Below are 14,648 nucleotides of genomic sequence, written 5' to 3' on the forward strand. Positions count from 1 at the left end.
ACATTGGATTTAACCCTGAGCATGTGCCAGTACTGGGATATTGAACGATTCCCCCCATGCCCCATCTCCAGAGCCCTGTGCATGGTGACCCTGTTTATAAATACTGCCTCCTACTGGCAGTTGCCAGTGTTTGTCTCCCACCCACAATGCTGCATTGTGAGGTGGAGCTTCTTTACTCAGAATTATTCAGCTACATTAACTCCAACACTGAGCTTTTCTTTGCCAGTTCCTGGTTTGTATTTTACATTCAGTGTTCACATTATTTGGTTTTGTGCGCTGAGTCTAAACAACAGCTCTTTCCAGGTGCCCAGTTCAATGTACCACCACTTATCGTCCTGTGGCAGAGAGTCCCGGGTTATCACCAGGGGGCCGACCTCCTTGTCATTCCCAGATGTAATATGTTGGGGAGCCACGTGGTCTTCCACCCACACGTTAACCAGACATTGGGCTCTGGCCCTGGCAGATCTGACTGTCCCTGGCAGAGGGGTCCTGGCTGCTGTTGTTCCTTTTAATATTGTTTATAATTAGGTGCCCCCTTCAATTCCAAGTTATTTGCCAATGTCCCAGATTCATTGCTGACTGACCACCTCTGAGGGGCAGCTTTGGTGATCGAGCAGTTGTGTAAGTGCGGAGAAACCGCACTGAAAGATAAAGGAGAATTACTCAGCCAGGAATAGGAAGATCCACATTTAAACATTTCTGGTTAGAAACCTGGGGTTTAGAAACAGAGCCATCAAGTCACAAAGATATTAGTTTAAAGTCCCCATACTGCACAGACACAGGGTAAACCCAGTTGTACATGGGTGGTGGGCCCTCCTTGGGGCAACAGGGATTAATCACTGCAGTAATTTCCCTTTTCTGTAAACTTTCTTTAAATGAATGGTGCACAGACTGAGATTGAGATGGTTCTGTTACCAGATATAGTTCCAGGATGTTCAATCTTCACACAGCGATGGATTATGTTTATGTTTATCCCAGTCATGCTGACCCGAACATTGAAAGGTGATGTGAAAAGAGCCAATAGAAAATGGGAAGTGTTGCCGAGCACAGAGCGTTGAAGTTGTTACATGTGAAATCATGGAGTGGTCAGATGTGGGATCGTACCTGGGCTCTCACACTCTGAGTTAGTTCCACATTGAATCATTTCATTACAAGGGAATGTTTAAACTGTAAGACCCAGTGTGTTCACCATTTGTAAAATGTTGAGCCTTTCATCACATCACCTTGAAGAATGTCCTTCTGTGTTTAAATTGTTCTGTCCCCTGTACCCTGAAATATACTGGGAATGGACTGTATAACAGACTGTGTCGACTGCACGCTGTGCACTGTAGGAAGAGCAACACATTCACTGGAGAAACCTGCTAATGGGGACACTCTCTGTGGGAAGTAAAGTATTCCCTTTTCCTGCCATTCCTGATAATCAAACACTGGACATTGTGGTGGGGATGAGCAGAAAGGTTGTTTCTCAATCCAGTTTGGCCTCACTCAGATCAGCACAGGTTCAGAAAACAGATGGGCCCAGGTGAGGAGAGTGAAGCGGAAGGTTTTGGGAGCACAGGTGTTCATAGAATCATCGGAATTACAGCACGGACAGGCCATTTCGGCCCATCGTGTCCGCACCGGCCGACCAAGAGCTATCCAGCCTAATCCCACTTTCCAGATCTTGGTCCGGAGCCCTGTAGGTTACGGCACTTTAAGTGCACATCCAAGTATATTTTAAATGTGGTGAGGGTTTCTGTCTCGACCATCCTTTCAGGCAGTGAGTTCCAGACCCCCACCACCCTCTGGGTGAAGAAATTTCCCCTCATATCTCCTCGACACCTCCCCCCAATTACTTTAAATCTATGCCTCCTGGTTGTTGACACTTCTGCCAAGGGAAACAGGTCCTTCCTATCCACTCTATCCAGGCCCCTCATAACTTTATGCACCTCAATCATGTCTCCCCTCAGCCTCCTCTGTTCCAAAGATCTCCAATCTTTCCTCACAGCCAAGGTTAAAACTGCTCCTTAAAATAGAGAATGAATCCCAATCCAAAATTAGGATCCAGGGACTGAAGATGGACTAAAGTTCAGATTCTGATCTCCTCACACCTATACTGGGCACTCACACTTGGAATATACACGGACTGAATCTGTGATTGAGAAAATGATCTATTCAGATATTGCTCCTGTTAACAGGCGGCCCATTCACAGGCTTCTCTTGTTCAGAAAATAAGCCGTTGTCTTCTAGCCTTTGATTGTCTTTTGTTTTTCAAACTGCTGGGAATGTATTCTCACTGTGAAATAAAGAGGGTGATGCATCAAACACTTGGTCTCATGTTAGATTCTTACTCAGAAACAGAACTGGTTACTGATCACATCACTAGTTTCATATTAGTCCTCCCGGACTCCCCTCATACTCAGAACAACTGGAGAAGGTATGGGGTTCACCTTGGACACACCTCTCTGTGCTGTCCTATGGAGGAGGAGGAACAGCAGAATTTTCACACAATAAACCCTTGCTGCAGTCCCATCAGTGGACGTTCCATATGCCAATAGGAGGCCTCATGCCTGTAGTAAATTGTACCGGACGCCTCTGGTGTCGGGCCGGCTAAATTCTCTGGAACCTGCGGCCTAGCTGGCGGTCCTTAAAGGGACCACTGGAGGCTGCCAACAAAAAGGTTCATTTAAAAAACACTTACCTGAATGTGGAACCACAAGGTGCAGGAGATCCCCTCCCAGCCCCACTGCAGTGTCGAAGACCGTTACCAGTCTCCGATAAGCTCCCTCCCTCCCGTCCAATCATCTCCCTCCTCCTTTCCACTCGGTCTCCTCCCTCACGGTCATTTCCCCCTCACCTGGTCGTTCCCCCTCCCAACCGGTTCCTACCCCTCTCCAGGCCACCCCCTCCCTCCTGGTCAAAACAGAAGGCTGTGAGTTGAATTTCTCCTCCAATACAGAGTGTGGTCAGAATGTGGAATTCTCTGCCACAACACGGTGTTGAAGCAAAGTCCATGAATGCTTTTATTACAGAGTTACTCTCTGGAATAAAGAGGAATATTAAAGTGTGGGGAAATAGCCGGAGTGTGGGATAAAACTAGGGGCACGGTTTTCACTCAAACGGGAGTGAAGTCGGCGGTGTGTCCCCTCAATAGATTGAGTGAGAGGCCCCAAACCAGTGTTGGGTTCGGGCCTCATTAACATACAGTCAGCAAGCTGCCCTGTGCTCAATGTGTGCTAACGGGTCGCTCACTGAACTGGGAGGGCCAAAAATCCAGTGGCCCCATGGGTGGGCCGAGCCAGAGGTCAGCGGGAAACGGAGGGGGGATGAGGGAGGAAATTGCCCAGGCCCCAGATAATATATTTCAGGCCTCTATTGAGGGTGGATGAGGGCCGGAGGACTGGAGATTGGGCCGTGTAGGACTCATTTTTTAAATGGAGGCACCTGTGAAAGGAAGGGCAATAAGTTTACAGACCTCAAACCGTCTCACACACCCCCCCACCCCCACTATACCCTCCCACACACCCCCCACCTCCACTATACCCTCCCACACACCCCCCACCCCCACTATCCCCTCCCACACACCCCTCACCCTCACTATACACTCCACACACCCCCCACCCTCACTATACCCTCCCACACACCCCCCACCCCCACTATACCCTCCCACACACCCCCCACCCCCACTATACCCACCCACACACCCCCCACCCCCGCTATACCCTCCCACACACCCCGCACCCCCACTATACCCTCCCACACACCCCCCACCCCAACAATATCCTCCCACACACCTCCCACCCCCACTATACCCTCCCACACACCCCCCACCGCCACTATACCCTCCCACACCACCCCCACCCCCACGATACCCTCCCACATATGGTCCACCCCCACTATATACCGTCCCAGCAATATCATCAACACATCAGTGGTGAAGACATCGGATAGGATGGTGTCATTGCTTCACGTCTAAGATAAGTTCAGGGAGTCTCCCATTTTACAGGGATTGAGGAGCTGTAGTTCATTCCCAAGATTTAACCTGCACTCCAACAGTTTCCAAGGCAACGGCTCCCTCTAGTGTTGGACTGTTGAATATAAAAATCAATCCAACAACCAGCCATTGACCACAGCATGTATTAATCATACTCAGAAACTAGAAACCCCGATACACAGCAAGTCTATTCATGTGTTAACCATGAATCAGCTAAGAGAACATGCCTGAGAAGTTTGGTGGTGCGTTTCACCCAACCAATAACAATAACCGCAGGTAAAGGGTACACGGCCAGATAGGGGGGTCATCCCCCTGCAAAACAGATATACCGCTTTGGGTACTGTTGAGGGGGATGACTCATCAGGGGAGAGCAGCAGAAGCCTAATCCATGGCACCATGGGTGGCTCTGCTGCACAGTAGGGCAGGAAAAAGTGTGGGAGAGCAATAGTGATAGTGGATTCTATTGTAAGGGGAATATAGTCGTTTCTGCGGCCGCAACCGAGACTCCAGGATGGTATGTTGCCTCCCTGGTGCAAGGGTCAAGGATGTTTCGGAGCGGGTGCAGGACATTTTGAAGGGGGTGGGTAAACAGCCAGTTGTCATGGTGCATATAGGTACCAACGACATAGGTAAAAAATGGGATCAGGTCCTACAAGACGAATTTAGGGAGCTAGGAGCTAAATTAAAAAGTAGGACCTCAAAAGTAGTAATCTCAGGATTGCTACCAGTGCCATGTGCTAGTCAGACTAGGAATCGCAGGATAGCTCAGATGACTATGTGGCTTGAGGAGTGGTGCAGAAGGGAGGGACTCAAATTCCTGGGACATTGGAACCGGTTCTGGGGGAGGAGGGACCAGTACTAACCAGATGGTCTGCACCTGTGCAGGACTGGAACCAATGTCCGAGGGGGAGTGTTTGCTCTTGCTGTTGGGGAAGGGTTAAACTAAAATGGCAGGGGGATGGGAACCTATGCAGGGAGACAGAGAGAAGTAGAATGGGGGCAGAAGCAAAAGATAGAAAGATGAAAAGTAAAAGTGGAGGGCAGAGAAACCCAAGGCAAAAAGCAAAAAGGGCCACATTGCAGCAAATATCTTAAAGGGTCAAAGACTGTTAAAAAGACAAGCCTGAAGGCTCTGTGCCTCAATGCGAGGAGTATTCGGAATAAGGTGGACGAATTAACTGCGCAGATAGGTGGATAGGCAAACATTTAAGGATCACATGGATGAACTTCAACAATTGTACATCCCTGTCTGGAGTAAAAATAAAACTGAGAAGGTGGCTCAACCGTGGCTAACAAGGGAAATTAAGGATTGTGTTAAATCCAAGGAAGAGGCATATAAATTGGTTAGAAAAAGCAGCAAACCTGAGGACTGGGAGAAATTTAGAATTCAGCAGAGGGGGACAAAGGGTTTAATTAAGAGAGGGAAAATAGAGCATGAGAGGAAGCTTGCAGGGAACATAAAAACTGACTGCAAAAGCTTCTATAGATATGTGAAGAGAAAAAGATTAGTGAAGACAAACGTAGATCCCTTGCAGTTGGATTCAGGTGAATTTTTAATGGGGAACAATGAAATGGCAGACCAATTGAACAAATACTTTGATTCTGTCTTCACGAAGGAAGACACAAATACCCTTCCGGATGTATTAGGGGACCGAGGGTCTAGTGAGAAGGAGGAACTGAAGGATGTCCTTATTAGACGTGAAGTTGTGTTCGGGAAATTGATGGGATTGAAGGCCAATAAATCCCCGGGGCCTAATAGTCTGCATCGCAAAGTACTTAAGGAAGTAGCCCTAGAAATAGTGGATACATTGGTGATCATTTCCCAACAGTCTATCGAATCTGGATCAGTTCCCATGGACTGGAGGGTAGCTAATGTAACACCACTGTTTAAAAAAGGAGGGAGAGAGAAAACGGGTAATTATAGACCGGTTAGCCTGACATCAGTAGTGGGGAAAATGTTGGACTCAATCATTAAGGATGAAATAGCAGCGCATTTTGAAAGCAGTGACAGGATCGGTCCAATTCAGCGTGGATTTATGAAAGGGAATTCATGCTTGACAAATCTGCTGAAATTTTTTCAGGATGTAACTAGCAGAGTAGACAAGGGAGAACCAGTGGATGTGGTGTATTTGGACTTTCAAAAGGCTTTTGACAAGGTCCCACATAAGAGGTTAGTGTGCAAAATCAAAGCACATGGTATTGGGGGTAATGTATTGACGTGGATAGAGAACTGGTTGGCAGACAGGAAGCAGAGAGTCAGGACAAACGGGTCCTTTTCAGAATGGCAGGCAGTGACTAGTGGGGTGCCGCAGGCCTCAGTGCTAGGACTCCAGCTCTTTACAATATACATTAATGATTTAGATGAAGGAATTGAGTGTAACATCTCGAAGTTTGCAGATGACACTAAACGGTGTGAGCCATGTGGAGGATGCGAAGAGGCTGCAGGGTGACTTGGACAGGGTAGGTGAGAGGGCAAATGCATGGCAGATGCAGTATAATGTGGATAAATGTGTGAAGTTATCTACTTTGTGGGCAAAAACACAAAGGCAGAATATTATCTGAATGGCGGCAGATTAGGAAAAGGGGAGGTGAAAGTTGGCATGCAGGTACAGCAGGCATTGAAGAAGGAAAATGGTATGTTGGCATTCCTAGCTAGGGGATTTGAGTATAGGAGCAGGGAGGTCTTATTGCAGTTGTACAGGGCCTTGGTGATACCTCACCTGGATTATTGTGTTCAGTTTTGGTCTCCTAATCTGAGGCAAGACCTTCTTGCTATTGAGGGAGTGCAGCGAAGGTTCACCAGACTGATTCCAGGGAAGGTTGGACTGACATATGAGGAGAGCCTGGATCAACTGAGCCTTTATACACTGGAGTTTAGAAGGATGAGAGGGGATCTCATAGAAACATATAATATTCTGACGGGACTGGACAGGTTAGATGCGGAAAGAATGTTCCTGATGTTGGGAAAGTCCAGAATCAGGGGACACAGTCTTAGGATAAGGGGTAGGCCATTTAGGACTGAAATGAGGAGAAACTTCTTCACTCGGAGAGTTGTTAACCTGTGGAATTTCCTGCCACAGAGAGTTGTTGATGCCAGTTCATTGGATATATTCAAGAGGGAGTTAGATATGGCCCTTATGGCTAAAGGGATCAAGGGGTATGGAGAGAAAGCAGAAAATGGGTACTGAGGGAATGACCATCATGATCTTATTGAATGGTGGTGCAGGCTAGAAGGGCCGAATGGCCTACTCCTGCACCTATTTTCCATGTTTCTATGTTTCTAATGGATATGATGTAATTGACATCACGGAGACATGGCTCCAGGGTGACCAAGGCTGGGAACTCAACATCCAGGGGTATTCAACATTTAGGAAGGAGAGACAGAAAGAAAAAGGAGGTGGGGTGGCGTTGCTGGTTAAAGAGGAAATTAATGCAATAGTAAGGAAGGACATTATCTTAGATGATGTGGAATCTGTATGGATGGAGCTACGGAATACCAAAGGGCAGAAAACGCTAGTGGGAGTTGTGTACAGACCACCAAACAGTAGTAATGAGGTTGGGGACAGCATCAAACAAGAAATTAGGGATGCGTGTAATAAAGGTACAGCTGTTATCATGGGTGACTTTAATCTACATATTGACTGGGCTAACCAAACTGGTAGCAATGCAGTGGAGGAGGATTTCCTGGAGTGTATTAGGAATGGTTTTCGAGACCAATATGTCAAGGAACCAACTAGAGGGCTGGCCATCCTCGACTGGGTGATGTGTAATAAGAAAGGACTAATTAGCAATCTTGTTGTGCGAGGCCCCTTGGGGAAGAGTGACCATAATATGGTAGAATTCTTTATTAAGATGGAGAGTGACACAGTTAATTCAGAGACTCGAGTCCTGAACTTGTGGAAAGGTAACTTCGATGGTATGAGACGTGAATTGGCTAGAATAGACTGGCGAGTGATACTTAAAGGGTTGATGGTGGATAGGCAGTGGCAAACATTTAAAGATCACATGGATGAACTTCAACAATTGTACATCACTGTCTGGAGTAAAAATAAAACGGGGAAGGTGGCTCAACCATGGCTAAAACGGGAATAGTGTTAAATCCAAGGAAGAGGCATATAAATTGAGAAAAAGCAGCAAACCTGAGGACTGGGAGAAATTTGTAATATAGCAGAGGAGGACAAAGGGTTTAATTAGGAGGGGGAATATAGAGTATGAGAGGAAGCTTGCTGAGAACATAAAAACTGACTGCAAAAGCTTCTATATTTATAAGAAGAGAAAAAGATTAGGGAAAAAAAACATAGGTTCCTTGCAGGCAGATTCAGGTGAATTTATAATGGGAAACAAAGAAATGGCGGACCAGTTAAACAAATACTTTTGTGCTGTTTTCACGAAGGAAGACACAAATAACCTTCTGGAAATATTAGGGAACCGAGGCTGTAGTGAGAAGGAGGAACTGAAGGATATCCTTATAAAGTGGGAAATTGTGTTCGGGAAATTGATGAGATTGAAGGCCGATAAATCGCTGGGGCCTGATAGGCTGCATCCCAGAGTACGTAAGGAAGTGGCCATAGAAATAGTGGATGCATTGGTGATCATTTTCCAACAGTCTGTGCACTGGAGGGCAGCTAATGTAACACCACTGTTTAAAAAAGGAGGGAGAGAGAAAACGGGTAATTATAGACCGGTTAGCCTGACATCAGTAGTGTGGAAAATGTTGGAATCAATCATTAACGATGAAATAGCAGCGTATTTGGAAAGCAGTGACAGGATCGGTCCAAGTCAGCATGGATTTATGCAAGGGAAATCATGCTTGACAGATCTTATAGAATTTTTTGAGGATGAAACTCGCAGAGTATGACAAGGGCAAACCAGTGGATGTGGTGTATTTCGACTTTCAAAAGGCTTTTGACAATGTCCCACACAAGAGATTGGTGTGCAAAATTAAAGCACATGGTATTGGGGGTAATGTGCTGACGTGGATAGAGAACTGGTTGGCAGACAGGAAGCAGAGAGTCGGGATAAATGGGTCCTTTTCAGAATGGCAGGCAGTGATTAGTGTAGTACCGCAAGGCTCAGTGCTGGGACCCCAGCTCTTTACAATATACATTCATGATTTAGATGAAAGAATTGAGTGTAATATCTCCAAGTTTGCAGACGACACTAAGCTGGGTGGCGGTGTGAGCTGTGAGGAGGATGCTAAAAGGCTGCAGGGTGATTTGGACAGGTTAGGTGAGTGGGCAAATGCAAATTTCTCCCTCCAACTCCTTTAGAAGTTGGTTTACTTCCGTTTCTCTATCTTCTATCTTCTTTCGTAACTTAATGTTTGCACATTCCATGAACTTAACCTGGCTTCGATTGGCCAACAACCAGATGGCTATCTTCAACCTCAGCCGACAAGTGGACCCTTGGGTCCATAAATCAGCCTCCACCACCGATCACCATCTATAATGATCAACACCCACCCCTCTCTGGTGGGGCAACTTCTTCATCACATTCTTTGTAACTGACTCTTCTATGGTCCTTGACATTTTTTGTTTGTCTATCACAAGTCCCTGATCAGGTACCAAAACTGTAAGACTTATTTTAATTAAGACAGATTTTAGCCTGTAAGATTTATCTACACTTTACAGAGTTCAGATTTGTGAGATAAAAAAACCAACACACACAGATTCAGGATGTTTCTTTTCTCACCCCTATCCAGGGGTTATCTTTACTTAGAATAATCAAAAGAAGTACAATCAATTTACGACAGAATCAAATGCACAAGAATTTATAATCATTAGCCCGCACCAATCTATCCCATAATGGTTAAAATTGACTGTCCACTAAGTGATGAATAGAAAGCAAAGTCACTCACACAGGGTTCATTCCAGACGTGGTCAACGATCAGAAATTAACTCCCTGATTCCCTTTGTAACTGACCTGGTTACCAATTCTCTTGACTGCCACCCCTGACCTCATGTGTTACAGCAATTTTATGTTGTTTTCCTGGATGTCTGTCTACTGTGTACGCAATTGTCTAGGTTCAAAACAAAGGGACACTCTCTCACAATGAATAGGTCTTTCATTCTCTTTTATCCTGGACAGTGTTTTTCCACAGTTCTCAGATAAGTGTTTTGCAGCTGTGAGGTGTTTAAAACTCATGAGAAAGTCTTTGAATTCGCAAAGTCTTGTGGGTCACTAAAACATGGCAAAGCCAGGTTCAGCCATCTTGGAGCAGTTTTCAAGCACAGATATTAGCTGAAAATAACACAAAGAAAATGCTGTATTCTTCCACCCACCATCGAAGATGCCAGTGTCCAATAAATTCACTTCACTCCACGTGATATAAAGAACGGTGGAGCAAACTGGATACAGCAAAGCCCCAACAACATGCCGGTTCCAGAACTATCCGTATCTCTAGCCAAGTTGTTCCTGTACTGGAATTTACCCGACAAATGGAAAATTTGACAGGTATTTCCTGCTGGAAAAAAGCCGGACTAATCTAACAGCCAATGACCACCCACGTACTTATGCACAAATAACATGCGTACCGATGCTCAATTTGGTTTCTGCCAGGACCACATTGCTCCTGACCTGATTACAGCCGTGGTCCAAACATGGCCAAAGGAGCTGAATTCCAGAGGTGAGGTGAAAGTGACTGCCCTTGACATCAAGGCAGCATTTGACCGAGTGTGGCACCAAGGAGCCCGAGCAAAACTGATGTTAATGAGGCTAAGGGGAGAAATTCTCCACTGGATGGTGTCATATCTGGCACAAAGGAAGATTGTTGTGGTTGTTGGAGAAATCATCTCAGCCCCCACTCAAGAAGCTCGACACCATCCAGGACAATGCAGCCCACTTGTTTGGCACACCATTCATCATCTTAAGTATTCACTCCCTCCACCACCGGTGCACTGTGGCTGCTAGGGCACACAATCTACTCTGGTTGGGGTGTTCAATGTCCATCAACAAGAGTGACTCGGTAGTACCACATTGAATGAGCAGCCGATTCCTGAAGGACATAGCTGCCAGACTGGGCTCACAGCAGGTGGTGAGAGAACAAACACGAGGGAAAACTTACTTGATCTCGTCCTCACCAATCTACCTGTTGCAGATGTATCTGTCCATGATAAGACTGTCATCCATCTCCTTTGGGACTGCCCCTTTGCAAGGCAGGTCTGGAAGGAGATGCAGTGGTTGCTGTCGAGGTTCATCCCAAGCAGCTCCGTAACACAGGACTCTGTTCTATGGGCTGTTCCCAGGGACACACACCGAGACAGACATCATCTGCTGCTGGAGGGCCATCAACTCGGTGAAAGACGCACTTTGGTCTTGCCGAAACTTGCTGGTCTTCCAGAGCAAGGACATGTCCACGTCTGCGTGTTGTAGACTGGTGCAATCCAAGATCCAGGAGTATGTGCTGAGGGATGCACTAAAAATTGGTGCATTCGCCGCAAAGGCACGGTGGTGAAGAGCCACAGTTTAAAGCCCTTCTGCCACGGTAAACCCAGGGGCTGGAATCAGTATAAAACTCCCCTCGGGCTGTACTTGTAAACCTTTGTATACATAGAGCACATGATCTGAAAACACCTATGTAGTGCCAAGTATAATGCAAGTTCTGTTTAGTAATGTATGTTGCAAAGAATTGTAACTGTACCCTCACCCATTCCGTGTACCATATAGTGCCACATGTAACGTAATTTGATGACTATATTACAATGTATCCTGGATTGTACTGAATTGTACTTTGAAATGTAAAGCAAGCAAATGTATTGAACGGAACTGCCGTCAGCATCCAAATGTATTGTATGGAATTTCTGAGCGTATCCAAATATATTGAACTGCCTTCCAGTGTATCGTGCAAATTTTTATATGAATAAAGTATATATTTTGAAATTTAAAAAAAAATCTGTCCATGACAGTGTTGGTAGCAGTGATCACTGCACAGACCTTGTGCAGAAGAAGCCCTATCTTCACACTGACGACACCCCATCATTGTGTTGTGTGGCACTAACACCGTGCCAAATGGTGATACTACCGAGTCACTGAGGACACCCCTTCAACGTGTTGTGTGCATTACCACCGTGCTAAATGGGATAGATTAAGAACATAACTAGAAGCTCACAACTGGGCACCATGAGGCACTGTTGGCAATCAGCAGAAACAGAATTGTATTCCACCATAATCTGTAACCTCCTGGGCTGGCATATCCCTCACCTTTTGTTTCGATTAAACCGACCCTTGTTCAATGAGGAGTGTTGAAGAGCATGCCAGAAGCTGCACCATGTGTACCTGAAAATCAAGATACCAACTCGGAGAAGCTACAACACAGGACTCGAGGCATGTTAACCAGTGGAGGCAGCATGCTACAGACAGAGCTAAGTGATCCCATACCCAATGGATCAGATCAAAGCTCTGCAGTCCTGCCACATCCAGTCATGAATAGTGATGGACACTGAAACAATAACAGGAGGAAGAGGCTCCAAGAATATTCCCATCCTCAACGATTACGGAGAACAGCATGTTAGTGTAAAAGACAAGGCTGAAGCCTTCGCTACTCTCTTCAGCCAGAAGTACCGAGTGGATGACCGATCTCTGCCTCCTCCTGAGGTCCACACCATCGAAGTTGGCAGTCTTCAGTCAAATCAGTTCACTCCATGTGATATAAAGAATGGTAGAGTGAACTGGATACAGCAAAGGCAATGGACCCCGACAACATGCCAGCTGTAGACCTCAAGACCTGAGTTCCAGAACTAGCCACATCTCTAGCCAACCTGTTCCTCTACTGGCAGTTACCCCACAAATGGAAAATTTGCCAGGCATTTCCTATCCACAAAATGCCAAACTGATCCAACAGCCAACTATCATCCAATCAGCCTTCTCTCAATCGTTAGTAAAGTGATGTTAGTTGTCAGCGGCAGTGCTATCAAGCGACAATTACACACAAATAACCTGCTCACCGATGCTCAGTTTGGTTTCTGACAGGACCACTTGATTCCTGACCTCATTACAGCTGTGGTCCAAACATGGATAAAAGAGCTGAATTCCAGAGGTGAGGTGAGAGTGACTGCCCTTGACATCAAGGCAGCATTTGACCGAATGTGGCATCAAGGAGCGCCAGTAAAACTGAAGTCATTGGGGATCAGGGTGAAAACTCTCCACTGGATGGTGTCATATCTAGCACAAAGGAAGATTGTTGTGGTTGTTGGAGGGCATTCATCTCAGCCCCCACTCAAGAAGCTCGACACCATCCACGACAAAGCAGCCCACCTGATTGGCACACGATCCACCATCTTAAACATTGATTCCCTCCACCACCGGCACACCGTGGCTGCTAGGACACACATTCTACTCTGGTTGGGGTGTTCAATTTCCATCACCAAGAGTATCTCGGTAGTACCAACATTAACTGACCAACGATTCCTGAAGGACATAGCTGCCAGACTGGGCTCACGGCAGCTGGTGAGAGAACAAACACAAGGGAAAAACCTTCTTGATCTCGTCCTCACCAATCTACCCGATGCAGATGCATCTGTCCATGACAGTACTGGTAGCAGTGATCACCACACAGAACTTATGGAGACAAAGCCCTGTCTTCACACTGAGAACACCCCTTCATCGTGTTGTATAGCACTACCACCGTGCTAAATGGGATAGATTAATAACTCATCTAGAAGCTCAAAACTGAGCATCCATGAGGCGCTTGGGCCATCAGCAGAAACAGAATTGTATTCCACCACAATCTGTAACCTCATGGGCTGGTATATCCCTCACTCTTCTGATCCATCAAACCAAACCTGGTTCAAAGAGCAGGTTTGAAGAGCATGCCAGGAGCTGCATCATGAAGATCAGATACCAACTTGGTGACAACACAGAACTCTAGACATGTAAAACAGTGAAAGCAGCATGCTGCAGACAGAGCTAAGTGATCCCAACCCAATGGATCATAGAAACATAGAAACATAGAAAATAGGTGCAGGAGTAGGCCATTCGGCCCTTCGAGCCTGCACCACCATTCAATATGATCATGGCTGATCATTCCCTCAGTACCCCACTCCTGCCTTCTCTCCATACCCCCTGATTCCTTTAGCTGTAAGGGCCACATCTAACTCCCTTTTGAATATATCCAACGAACCGGACTCAACAACTTTCTGTGGCAGAGAATACCATTGGTTCCCAACTCTCTGGGTGAAAAAGTTTCTCCTCATCTCGGTCCTATATGGCTTACCCCTTATCCTTAGACTGGGACCCCTGGTTCTGGACTTCCTCAACATCAGGAACATTTTTCCTGCATCTAACCTGTCCAATCCCGTCAGTATTTTACATGCTTCTATGAGATCCACTCTCATTTTTCTAAATTCCAGTGAATATAAGCCTAATTGATCCAGTCTTTCTTCATACGTCAGTCCTGCCATCCCGGGAATCAGTCTGGTGAACCTTCGCTGCACTCACTCAATAGCAAGAATGTCCTTCCTCAGATTAGGAGACCAAAACTGCACACAATACTCAAGGTGTGGTCTCACCAAGGCCCTGTATAATTGCAGCAAGACCTCCCTGCTCCTATACTCAAATCCTCTCGCCTTGAAGGCCAACATGCCATTTGCTTTCTTAACGGCCTGCTGCACCTGCATGCCTACTTTCAATGACTGATGTACCATGAGACCCAGGTCTCGTTGCACCTCCCCTTTTACTA

The sequence above is a fragment of the Pristiophorus japonicus genome, chromosome 7, assembly GCF_044704955.1.
Source record: "Pristiophorus japonicus isolate sPriJap1 chromosome 7, sPriJap1.hap1, whole genome shotgun sequence".
Lineage (NCBI taxonomy): Eukaryota > Metazoa > Chordata > Chondrichthyes > Pristiophoridae > Pristiophorus > Pristiophorus japonicus.